The 12,440-nt window shown below is 33.1% G+C and overlaps 1 protein-coding gene across 15 annotated transcripts in view; it reads right to left on the bottom strand.

Annotated features, from left to right (window-relative positions):
* Positions 1-12,440, bottom strand: part of CCDC78 (coiled-coil domain containing 78) — a 181,178-nt gene that overhangs the window by 145,104 nt on the left and 23,634 nt on the right. The gene's annotated exons all lie outside the window — the stretch shown is intronic.

The raw sequence follows: 12,440 nt of genomic DNA, 5'->3' as shown, positions 1-12,440 counted from the left end.
CTCCACCCACTTTTTGTGAGGTATTTTTTCTAAGCCATGCCCACTTTTCCTAAGCCCCACCCACTTTTGCTAAGCTCCACCCACTTTTTGTGAGGTATTTTTTCTAAGCCACGCCCACTTTTCCTAAGCCCCGCCCACTTTTGCTAAGCTCCACCCACTTTTCATGAGGTATTTTTTCTAAGCCCCGCCCACTTTTCCTAAGCCCCGCCCACTTTTCATGAGGTATTTTTTCTAAGCCACGCCCACTTTTCTAAGCCCCGCCCACTTTGCTAAGCTCCGCCCACTTTTCATGAGGTATTTTTTCTAAGCCACGCCCACTTTTCCTAAGCCCCACCCACTTTTGCTAAGCTCCGCCCACTTTTCATGAGGTATTTTTTCTAAGCCACGCCCACTTTTCCTAAGCCCCGCCCACTTTTCCTAAGCCCCGCCCACTTTTCATGAGGTATTTTTTCTAAGCCACGCCCACTTTTCTAAGCCCCGCCCACTTTGCTAAGCTCCGCCCACTTTTCATGAGGTATTTTTTCTAAGCCACGCCCACTTTTCCTAAGCCCCGCCCACTTTTGCTAAGCTCCGCCCACTTTTCATGAGGTATTTTTCTAAGCCACGCCCACTTTTCCTAAGCCCCGCCTACTTTTGCTTAGCCCCGCCCACTCTTACATCATTTCCAGTTCATCTCTGACTCACAAAGAAATCACTAGAAAATTACAGGATGTTATGGTTTTGAAAAATTTCCCAATGAAGGCTTGCCTAGGCTTGCCCAGGGAATTTCCAAAGGAAACCACACCCACCAGTCTTTCTCTATAAAAGCTTCAAACCCAGGCTCCATTTTAAACATTTGTTTTTGCTGGCAATGGTGTGCTGTGTGCTTGTCTGGAACTCTCTGTCTTGTATGGAACTAAACCTTCAAGTTGATGAACTGGATTCAAACCTCTTATCTGTTGAGGTAAGATTTTTATTTTCCTATTTTCAAACTTTGATTGAAGCATACTCATTTAATAATTAAATAACTTAATTAATACATTATTATTTTCTCTCACAGGAAATTGTGTCTGAAATACAAAATGAAAATACTGCTTTTGCTACAACTTGGGGGGAAATTGTTGGCTTGGTTGAAGACCTTATGAGCGACCAAGACCTTGAGTGGGATGACTTTGGTGTTCCTTGGAACTCTCTGTCTTGTATGGAACTAAACCTTCAAGTTGATGAACTGGATTCAAACCTCTTATCTGTTGAGGTAAGATTTTTATTTTCCTATTTTCAAACTTTGATTGAAGCATACTCATTTAATAATTAAATAACTTAATTAATACATTATTATTTTCTCTCACAGGAAATTGTGTCTGAAATACGAAATGAAAATACTGCTTTTGCTACAACTTGGGGCGAAATTGTTGGCTTGGTTGAAGACCTTATGAGCGACCAAGACCCACAGAACGAGTTCGTCCTTGATGACCCAACCAAAGAGTTATACCTTGGAGACCAGCAAAATCCTGAAAAAGAGTTTTACAGCAATAGTACTCATTGTGAGTTATCAAGACAATACCCACTGAACAAGTTATACGTTGATGAGCCAGAATACAAGTTTTACCTTGGAGACTCACAAATTTTGAAAAAATCAGTAAATGAGTTCTGCCTTGATGGTTTAAATAACTACCTTGGAGACTCAGGAAAAGGGTTCTGCCAAGATGGTTCTAAATATGGGAACTACCTTGGAGACTCACAAATTTTGAAAAAATCAGTAAATGAGTTCTGCCTTGATGGTTTAAATAACTACCTTGGAGACTTGGAAAGTTGGGGTTATTTTGAAGACTTGAAATGCTACCACTCTTTGGGATTTAAACCTATCAAGAAAGTTCTTACTCCCTCTTTCTATGTCATCAAACCTGAAAGCCTTAAAAGACAGAATTGGAAGAAGAGAAAAAAAAAAAACGTAAAATATATATATATATATATATATAGGTGGAAATCTCATTTTGAAAAAGACATTGTGTTGGGTGAGGATTGAGTTGGGGTTGAGATTTTGAATGTGAGGGTTGGGGTTGAGATTTTGAATGTGAGGGTTGGGACACACACACACACACATACACATCAACAAACAAAAGTTAAGCCTTGACTATTCAGTTGAGGATTCTGTGTTTGGGGTTCACAGATCTAAGAACGTCCCCCTTGACACACATTATATACTTGTACACCTCGGACTTGGCCCTCGAGTGTCCACAAAAGTGTATTATCTGCTTAGTTTTGTCTTTTGTAATTCCTGTGAATAAAATGAACCTAAAATCTCTTCCCCTTCCAAATCATATATTTTATAAGTCCAAGGAACTGTATCTATTACATCAACAATTTTAAAAAGTTCTTTCGTCCATCGTTCAGTAAAACCCTTTTCAAAATGAGATTTCCACCTATATATTCTTACGATATCACCAACTTTGAACTTAGGTTTTCTGACATTAATCTCTTTTTCATATTTTAATTTTGTAAATGTTTCTGATGGTTTCATATTTGTTGATGTGTGAATCGTGTCATTATACTTATCCACAATATCCTGAATAAAAGATGACCATTGTTGTGAACCGAGTTGTGTGAATTTTTTATATAGTCTCTCTTTTAAGGTACGATTAAAACGTTCAACAACAACTGCCTTCCCTTCATTAAAGGTACTGTATAATGTAATACTGTTATTTTTTAGAAAATTCATAAATGTCTTGTTATAAAACTCTCTACCCTCATCAGTCCACAATTTTTTAGGTTTTCTCTTACTTTTATTAAATATCTGTTGAAAAGCTAACATAAGAGTATTACCTGTTTTGTTTTTTAAAGGGACAACCCACGCATATCTACCCCTCAAATCAATAACGGTTAAAGCATACATGTACCCCTCATCATTATTGAGTTCAATCAAATCAGCAGACTAGATATAATCAACTTCCTTGGAATAAACTTTCCTTCTCTGAAACTTTGTGAATATTGGTTTATGTAATTCATCAGCTAATTGCTCTTCAGTCTTAATGGCATCATTAGAGCCTATAAGTTTTTTGAATTTCCAAGTCCAAGTTTCAATTTAGCACTAATCATCTTCTTCACGATGAACCTATCAACTTTTTCTCTCAAGGTTGGATTTTGTATCAGAGACAAATTATACAACATTTCTCTATCGGCTTCATGCTTTTCTTCCAACGTTGTGGTATTCCCATAATCAATATCGTGTCTCATGCACACTTCATCAACTCTATTGATTGGTTTACTCCAGGATTTAGGATTGTCTGCCTCATCTAATCTTTTATCCAAGTTTGTGCCTGGACCACAGAAAGAATACCCTGGAAGATGTAATTCCCCTGGTATTCCAGTAGTTGTAAATTTACTTCCTGATAAAAACTTTTGTATATCTCCTCCGAGTTTGTGTTTGGAGATAAATTGATTTTTTTGAACCACACACCGAACATATACCTTTTTGTATAACCCTGTTATTTTTACTTTTAATATATGAAATATTTTTAGTATTAGTTTTCTTTTTACATTTGAGACAATAACTCATTTATTTATGAGAAAAATTCCTGCAGAGTGCAAAAACCTTTTTAGTTTCCAACATGCACATTTGAATCTTAATTTTTAAAACATAAAGAATCCTTAGAAATGCCTTCACTCTCTCCTCCATTTATTTAAGAAAAAAAATGAAAAACTTGAATTAAAATCCATATCTTGTCGATGCTAATAGTCTTGTCGAAAGTATTGCAAATAGACTTGTCAATTCTTTGTTTTCCTCCTCGGTGGGTTGAGTTATTTTCTGTAATACCACCAATCTTTTTTGAATCTCACTGGTTTCCATATTTTGATATTTATTCATTCTCTCTCTTTCCTCCCTCTCTCTCTTCTCTCTTTCCTCCTTCTCTCTCTTCTCCTTTTCCTCCTTCTCTTTCTTCTCCCTCTCTCTCTTCTCTCTTTCCTCCCTCTCTCTATTCTCTCTTTCCTCCTTTTCCTCCTCTTCCCTCTCTTCTTCAACTCCTTCCTCATCCCTTACTATCCTTGAATCGTTTACACCCCATAGAATATTATACATATATTCATCAGGATTTCTTGTTATTCCTGTATCCAAAATAATTTTTTTTACAACAGGAAACCAATAAAATTTCTTTTGAATTTCTAAAAGAGCCTTACCTTTTCTTAACCTTATAATTTTTTCATTATTTAACATTCTAATTAAATCTAAAGTTGTCGGTTTATCAACATCAGCATAATGCCAATCTTTTATTGAAAATACCTCATTCTTATGTTGTAGAACATATTTATTAAAATAACGAATACCCTTTTCTTGAAGGTATGCTTGGACACAGAAATGATAATTTTCTTGAACCCTTCTTGCTGTCATTTATGTATTAGAAATATATGTTAGAATAATATTATGGCACGAAACACCTCCCCATCTTCCCATAGTTAAATCATTTTGTATTTCCTTACTTATTATATATAATCCTGTTTTTTCTGTTTTCATGAGATAAACAAGGGCAAAACCATTATTATATTTACTCTTATTAAATTCTTTTATTTGTTGTTTACTAATCGTGGCTCCACAAAACTCATTCTCGATACCAAGTGCATAATATTCTTCCTTACGAGACTGATTTAATTGTTCCAGGTCTTCGAGGTTAATTTTAAATGACCAATTATACCCTAAATCATTCATATCATACCCCCATTGTTCTATTCTCATACAAACGATACGCCCTTCTTTATAAAAATTTATTTTAATTCGAACTGTGAATTCTGTATGACCTGGAGATAATATCAACACTTCTGTATCTTTGGAATACACAGCCGTTTTATTTAAGTATATATATATATATATATATATATATATATATATATATATATATATATATATATATATATATATATATATATATATATATATATATATATATATATTGTGATAAATCGCTTAATCTCACCAAGTCATTCGCGTCAGTCGGGCTTGGATAATTTTTTAATTTATAAGCATTTTTCATGTTAATATTTTTGTTTATATTATATTTATGTCGTTCAGCCTGTGCCTTTGTATAATAATTTGATAAATCAATATCCAGTTCTTGAGATACACCAAAGATAGAACCATCTTTACCAACATAAGTCATTTATATTAGATTAAAAATAATATCATAAAAATTTTTATTTTTGTTGAGTTGAAATAACACATATAGACATAATTGACCACAGCCTGGTGTTGGCACAGTGGTTAGGGCAGCGGCTTGGGATCCAAAAGGTCCTGAGTTCAAGCCCCGTTGGGCCACTGAATTAATACACCAGGGGGTTGACTCAGCCTGTCATCCTTCCGAGGTCGGCGAAATGAGTACCAGTGTACTGGGCCGGTGTATACCCCGGTTAAAATAGGTGTACCATATCCCTGTGTCGTAAGAGGCGACCAGGGTTGCGTCAGGAAGGGCATCCGGCGTAAAACATGTGCCAAATCACTATGCGGATCATACTGATGATCCGCTGTGGCGACCCCTAACGGGAGCAGCCGAAAGAAGAAGAAGAAGAAGACATAATTGACCACAACACTTAGAATTTAATTCTTGGACTTGAAATGTTTGATAAACACCATTCTGTAAGAATTTTATGACTTCAACAGGTGGTGGAAGACCAAAACTATCAAAATAATATTTGTCTTGACTATTAAAAATACAAACCCAATGAGAACCGTTCCCATCATTATCTTCTAAGTTCATAATAATATTCTTTGTATGTTTCGGCACATTTGTTAATTCATCTCTCATACAAATAACCACATTATGAATTTTTAATTTCTTACAATATTTGGCAAGTTGTAAATTTGATGTTGTATTCTTTCCAAATTCTGTAAACCACTCATCAATGCTCATTTATTTATTAGAAAGATATAATCCATTACCTCTTTTCGTTAATTTTACACCTGCTTGTGCTATAGAAGAAAGCATATCTCCAACTAACAATCTCGCTTTATCAGGCAGACCTTCAAGTTTTTCAGCAAAATCTACAATTACACCACTTCCACTAATTTGTTTCTCCAACTCTTTGTTATGTCTTTCCAATTCTTTTTGAGCCTGGAGTTGAGCCTTCCTTTCGTTGGCAGTTTTCACCGCTGTTGAAATACCACCCGTCAATGCTCCAACCGCACTTAAACCAGCAAATAAAGGAATTAGAAATGGGAGAAATCCTCCACTCGTCTCTCTTATTAAATATTTTTTCAACATTGGTTTTGTCATTTTAATTTTAAGTGAGCCAGTGTCATTCAAGATTTTAACCTGTTCTCTTGTGAGCAAAACATCAATTCTTACTGCTCCTTTTCTCTGAATTGTATTAACGTTAATCGTACAAGGCTTTTGATTTTGAACACAAGATGATAGTTTATGAAGATTGATTTGATTAACATATACCCCAGTTGGTACTTTGCCACTCATTTATTTAACAAAAATTATGTGAGACTAATCATCACACCATTATCTGTATTAATCTGCAATTCTGTTTCTTCCAAAAGCAAACAATATGTATCAACTTCTTCACTCTCTCCTCTTTCAATGTATAGGGAAGTATCCACTCGATTAGACTTTATAGTTTCCTTTTGAGCGCTCAGGTCAAACGCATAGATTGTATACAAACTTTTAAATGCTGTCATATCCAAAATAGGTTCTTTATTTCCATTACTTTCACACACCTTTTGGTAAGACTTGTATGCTTCAGCAAAATCATTTTTTTCCCAATTAATTTCCAATCTATCTCGTGGATAAAATGTTCCATCTAGAGAAACGCGAAGTTGTTTCACCTTAGCATTATCACTCAATGCATTATTCTTATCAGTCGCAGTATCACCATCTGGCTTTTTAAAAATCATCCACAGATATCGTGGCTTTCCTTCCAGAACACCCAAATTCCACGTGTAAGTAGTTTGATTGAGTTTAACGTGTTGACATCTTCTTTTGAGGTATGATACACTGAGTGGTTTCTTTGAGTTAAGTCTTCGATTCAACATCTCTTCTGTTTTAAGATTAGGAGTATATTCACTGATATACCAACTCATCTCCTCAATTACAAATTTATTCTGTTCACCAAAAGCACTACCAACACCAAAAAGCAATCTATTTTCATTATCATTCCTTTGTAGTTGAAATCTAATTTTAAGACCATACAGAACTTTATCATAATCACAAAATCCAAATATACCTTTAAGAGGAACTGCCACAGTAAAACTATTTTCTGCTTTTGTATCATCATTATACATTCCTTTCCTTTGAATATATCCAGGGTCTGTGTTTGTTCCCGTTGACATATCAGGAATAAAACCTTCGACAGACCCCTTTCCCATTCTATCACTGAATGTATAGAGTGTAAATTTCATCATTTCAGATACAGCAGAGACATAATCAACCGCTTCAACTTCTTGTGTTCCAATATACAATCGCACACTATCAAACATTTTCCAGAAGAAATCATTTACAAGTGTAGCGTTTGTGTTATTCCCAGCCTTAGTGAATTTAAATTTACACAACAAGAAACTTTCGGAGAGATTCAAATAGGTTTGTTGATTATTTATTTCAAAACTTTTTGTACCATTTGTATTCCAGTCTGTTCCAGTTATTGCATTTACCTTGAAGTAATCTTCTTTTTTAGTGGAGTTTGAGATAATAATAGTATCATCCAAATCATAGATACTATCAATTGCTTCCATACTTGTATTTATTTAGGAAAAAAGATGTTAAAACTTTTGAAACCCTGATCCAAGTATTTGAATTATTTTCTGTCGTTCTTGGGGGACAACTGAGTTTTACCTTTCTTAATTTCTTTTATTGCTTGTAATTTATGAGATTCCTTCTGAGCATCTTTTATACTCTTTACAGCACCTGCTACATTTCCCACAGCAGAAGCAGTTGAACCAATTAGGTCTTTATGTTTAAGAATAGTTGAACCAATACCCATGAGAGTATCAATTATCCCATCTCCTCTAAATTGATGTCCGACACCCCTTTGTCTCTTAGGTTTATAGTATCCTCTACCAAGATACATACCTTCACCCTTGTAGTACGGGGAAAGGAACATCCCATCCCCTGTAATTATTTTATATTTTCCCAACTCGTGTTTCCTCACAATAACCATCGTATTTATTTATTGAAAAACTTCACGTAGGTGAATTCTGATGGATATAACTTCTCCATTAAAAGAAATCACACGATTATCTTGGTCGGTTATCCTAAAATTTACTCTGTGTATGGTTTTTCCTGACACAGGTAGATAAACCAAATTTTTAGGTTCCATATTGAATTTATAACCAATTGGGGTTGAGTATGCGCTGAATGAAAATATTGTATTTTTTTTTTTCCATCATTATAAGCACCATCAATCAAATCACAGTGAATTAACACCGAATTTATTCCTGAGGATATTTGAATGACATTATCACTGTAAAACGTCCCATTAGTTTCAATCTTTTTTGAGGAGAAACCTAATAACTCTCTAAATGAATTATCAATTGTGAAATCAACCTTGTAGTTATTTTTAACTTTAATCGTTGATTTTGAAGTATGTTTTTGAATGTTTATAACAATATTTTTTGGTTCATCACCCTGTTCTTTCATAAGACGAGCAATTTCGGAAGATATTTGAGAAATCTCGTATGCTCCGGGTGAGACTGTTATCGTTTTGTATCCACTTCCCGGATTATAACTAAACTTGTCATTTTTCTCGGTTATATTAAATAAGGTATTATAAGTTTCCATGGACAATAAAGATGCCTCATATTCTTTTGTTGTGTCAAGTTGTAGTGGGTATGGGAATGAAGATGTGTGGTCGCTTGTTGTGAAATTAAAACTCAGGATTGTGCTTCTCATCTTATTTAATATGAGATAAAATGTCTTTATATTGAGATTTATTAATTATTTTCATGTTCATCAACTGGTCTAAAATGGCTGATGCTTCATTAAAACAATTGTTATTTCCAGCCTTCTTACTGCCTAACAACAATAAGTCTATTAACTAATTGCGATGGGTCATTTGGAAGAAAACTAATACCTGAACCAAGGATACTTAAAGCCTGAATAATGTGTTTCTCCTTCTCATTCTTCCTACTTTTACCAGAAAGAATAACCTTATAATTTAGAGTGTTCAGCAAATCAATATATACTCTATCATCATTATTTTCCATATCCAATGGTTTATCAATATACTTTGATTCATCCCTCACAGTTGAACCTTGTCTTCCATCTTTTGTGAGAAGAAACATTAATCTCGGAGTTAGTTTAACAGGGGTTGAGCAGAACTTAAGAACCTTAATTCATCATTAAATATCAATACCTTTTCTTGAACAAGATGAAATATTGCTGGTTGTTCTGTTGGAATGAGTCCTGCTTTGGTTTTTGAATCCGCTGAATATTCATTGTTTTGAATAGCATTCACAATATAATCAGGGGTTGATTAATCTCTTCCAGTTGTTGAAATAAACCTTCATCATCATATTCTAATTCTCCTAAATGCTCTAATTCTTCCTCCGTCATTTGACTGAAATCTTTTAACATTTGAAGCTTTCTGGGAGTATATTCTACTGTGGGAACTGTGGAAACATCTTTCATTTTTCTTGGGAAGTTTTTAAAAGTGGTTTAAAAAATTTCTCTTGTTTTCTTTCAAATGCTTCTTCGCCCGTTAGTTTCTGTCTGCGTTTCTTCTTTATGTCTTCCTGTTGTTTTACAACTTTTGAAACCAACTCTTGATGTTCCTTAAATCTTCTTGCTCTTTCTTTTGTATCCATTTATTTATTGTAAAATATCATTTAATGAATTGTAAAGATTAACAGGGAAATTTTCCTTTTCTTCATCATTCAAGTAGATGTGTTCAAATAAATCCTTTTCTTTAAATATTTCATCAAATTCTTTATTAACATTAATGCGAGTTGTAATTTCTTCTTCACTAATACTTGCATCTCTGCTTTTCATACGTTTGCGTTGAGTTTCTTCATCAACATCAAAACCGAATGATAAAATCTTCACTCCGCTCAGATATTTAATAATTTGTCTCGTTCCTTCTGGATTAGTTTCTAATATCCCAACACCACCAGATTTTAGTTTCCTTAACTCACTCTTACAATGTGAATATTTTGTTGTACCAAGAGAAACCTCCTCAAATATTTGTCCTTCATTCCTCAATCGCATATGTTCCTCCACTGAAATATAGTGATAATCTTCACCTTTTATTTCTCCAGGTCTTATTGCTCTAGTTGTTGTTGATACAATGCGTATCACGGGGTGTTTTTTAAGTAAATTTACAATATTCTCATTTGTACTACACAAGAACCTTGATTTATGAAAGTTTTTTCCAGAAGCAGATTTACCCACAAGATTTATAATAATAGTTGTCATTTATATATGTAATTGTTTATAAAACAAAAAATATATCCCTTAATATCTCATCTTGTTTCACAACAATATATTTATATTTTTCAGTCGTGTGCTTCATGTAATCCTCAAATTTCTTTTTACTACATAATGTAGAACAATTATCTCTCCAAAAATTCTTGATATCTATTGAATTTAACTTGAATAAAATAAAAGTATTAGCATTGTTTCTGATGGAACGACGAGGAAGTTGAAAGTACGATTGACTAAGATAAATACAATTACAAGAAGAATGTCTCCCTCTTGTGTAGTAGCTGTCCATTACCGTTTGGTTTCTCTCATTAACACAATCATCAAAGATAACGAGGTTCTTTTTGATTTATCCAAATCTTGGGGAGACGGTATATCATCCGTATTATCACTAAGAATACAAGTTATAGGATTTGATTTCTTTTTACATCTCTGTGTATCACAAAATAGTTGAATTATATCTTCAATGTTATAATCATTTAGGTTTTTTTGACGTTTAAATAAACCGATTATATCTTCTTTTTGAAGACCAGCATTAAAACCTTGTGAGAGTAGTTGATACTCTGGTTGAAAACTCGACTTTGTGAAAATTATTAAATTATCATAATCTAAAAAGTTGGGAGTGAGGAGCATTTTTAAAAGTAAGCAGGTTTTTCCACATCCACTTGAACCAACTATGAGACATCTTAATGAATTTGGGAGATTTTTATGGTTGTTAAATTTTATCTTATTTTCCCAAATAGGTAAAAAATCATTCATTTATATATTTGAAAAACAGGTTATTTAATTTATTATTGGCTTTTTTAGAAACTCTATATTTTATCCTAAGTTCAGGTTTAATTTCAAGATAATCCATTATTTTATTTATACAATATCTTGTGTTGATATTTCCCTGAAAATTACATCCATGAATAATATATAACAACAATCCTTTGAACATTTCTCTTATACGTTCAGTTTCTTCCCTTGTAAGGAAAGGTGTGTTATCACCCTCATACTTTACATTCATTTCTCTAATCAATCTTGTAAAGTAATTCATTTTTGGTGTAAATCTAAAAGAATTATTTTCCTTTTTATATTTTTTATTATCATTAATTAGAAGATAATCACAGAATATACATTGTTTATAGGCTTTTGACTCTGTGTTTAATCCCCGTCTTTCACACGCAGGACAATTCTCAAATTTGTCATATGGAGAATCAGGAAAGTCTAGCATATTTATAAAGTAAAACTTTACTTAAACTGAAATTCATCTATACTTTCAGTTGTATATTACCATCGATATCGATATACTTTTTTTCATTATCAGATTCAACGACAACATTTTTTATATTAAAGGTAATTTTAAAATTATCGTTAACTACTATTGAACGAAATGTCATTTCACCTGATATATTAACATCCTTTATTTCATCAGGATTTACATCTTTAGGGTTGTTGAAAAAAATACAAATTTCTCCTTGCATATTACAGATGGTCTTATCTTTTCTTTCTAAAGCTTCATCCATAAGGTTTTTGTTCTTTGATACTTTTTCTTGTTTCATTGCTTTTTCTAGTTTTGAATATATTACTAGAAGGAGAGGAGAAACTTTTGTTAGAGATACTTTAATTGATGTTCTACCAGGTATACTAAAAGCCCTTCCACTGAAGGAAATTGAAGAACTCATATTATTTACCATAATAGTTTTTATCCAATAGTTGTTATATTTATCTTTGTTCAATTTTACATCCTTGACATATTTCTCAGTATCTTTAACAGATGAAGAGATTGATTGAAACTTGTCTTTTGTGTCTTGAAACATTGTATTTATTAAGTGAAAAAGTTGGAGGATAAAATGTTTTTAAGCACAGATTCACCTATAAATTAAACGAAATTTTCATCAAGAAAATTTTAGTTTAAGCAAAGTTTTATTCTATAAATATGGTGAATACAACGTACTGCGATGTTTGTAATCACGAATATAAACATTATAGAAAACACCTCCGAACCAACAAACACACATTTAATCTATTTCATCAAATATCTCCTCTTGAGTTGGAAAGAAAACATTGTGATAT

The sequence above is a fragment of the Eptatretus burgeri genome, chromosome 6, assembly GCF_056783735.1.
Source record: "Eptatretus burgeri isolate ZD-2024b chromosome 6, Ebu_testis_v1, whole genome shotgun sequence".
Lineage (NCBI taxonomy): Eukaryota > Metazoa > Chordata > Myxini > Myxiniformes > Myxinidae > Eptatretus > Eptatretus burgeri.
The sequence above is the reverse complement of the archived record's forward strand: the minus strand, read 5'-3'. Positions and strand labels throughout refer to the sequence as shown.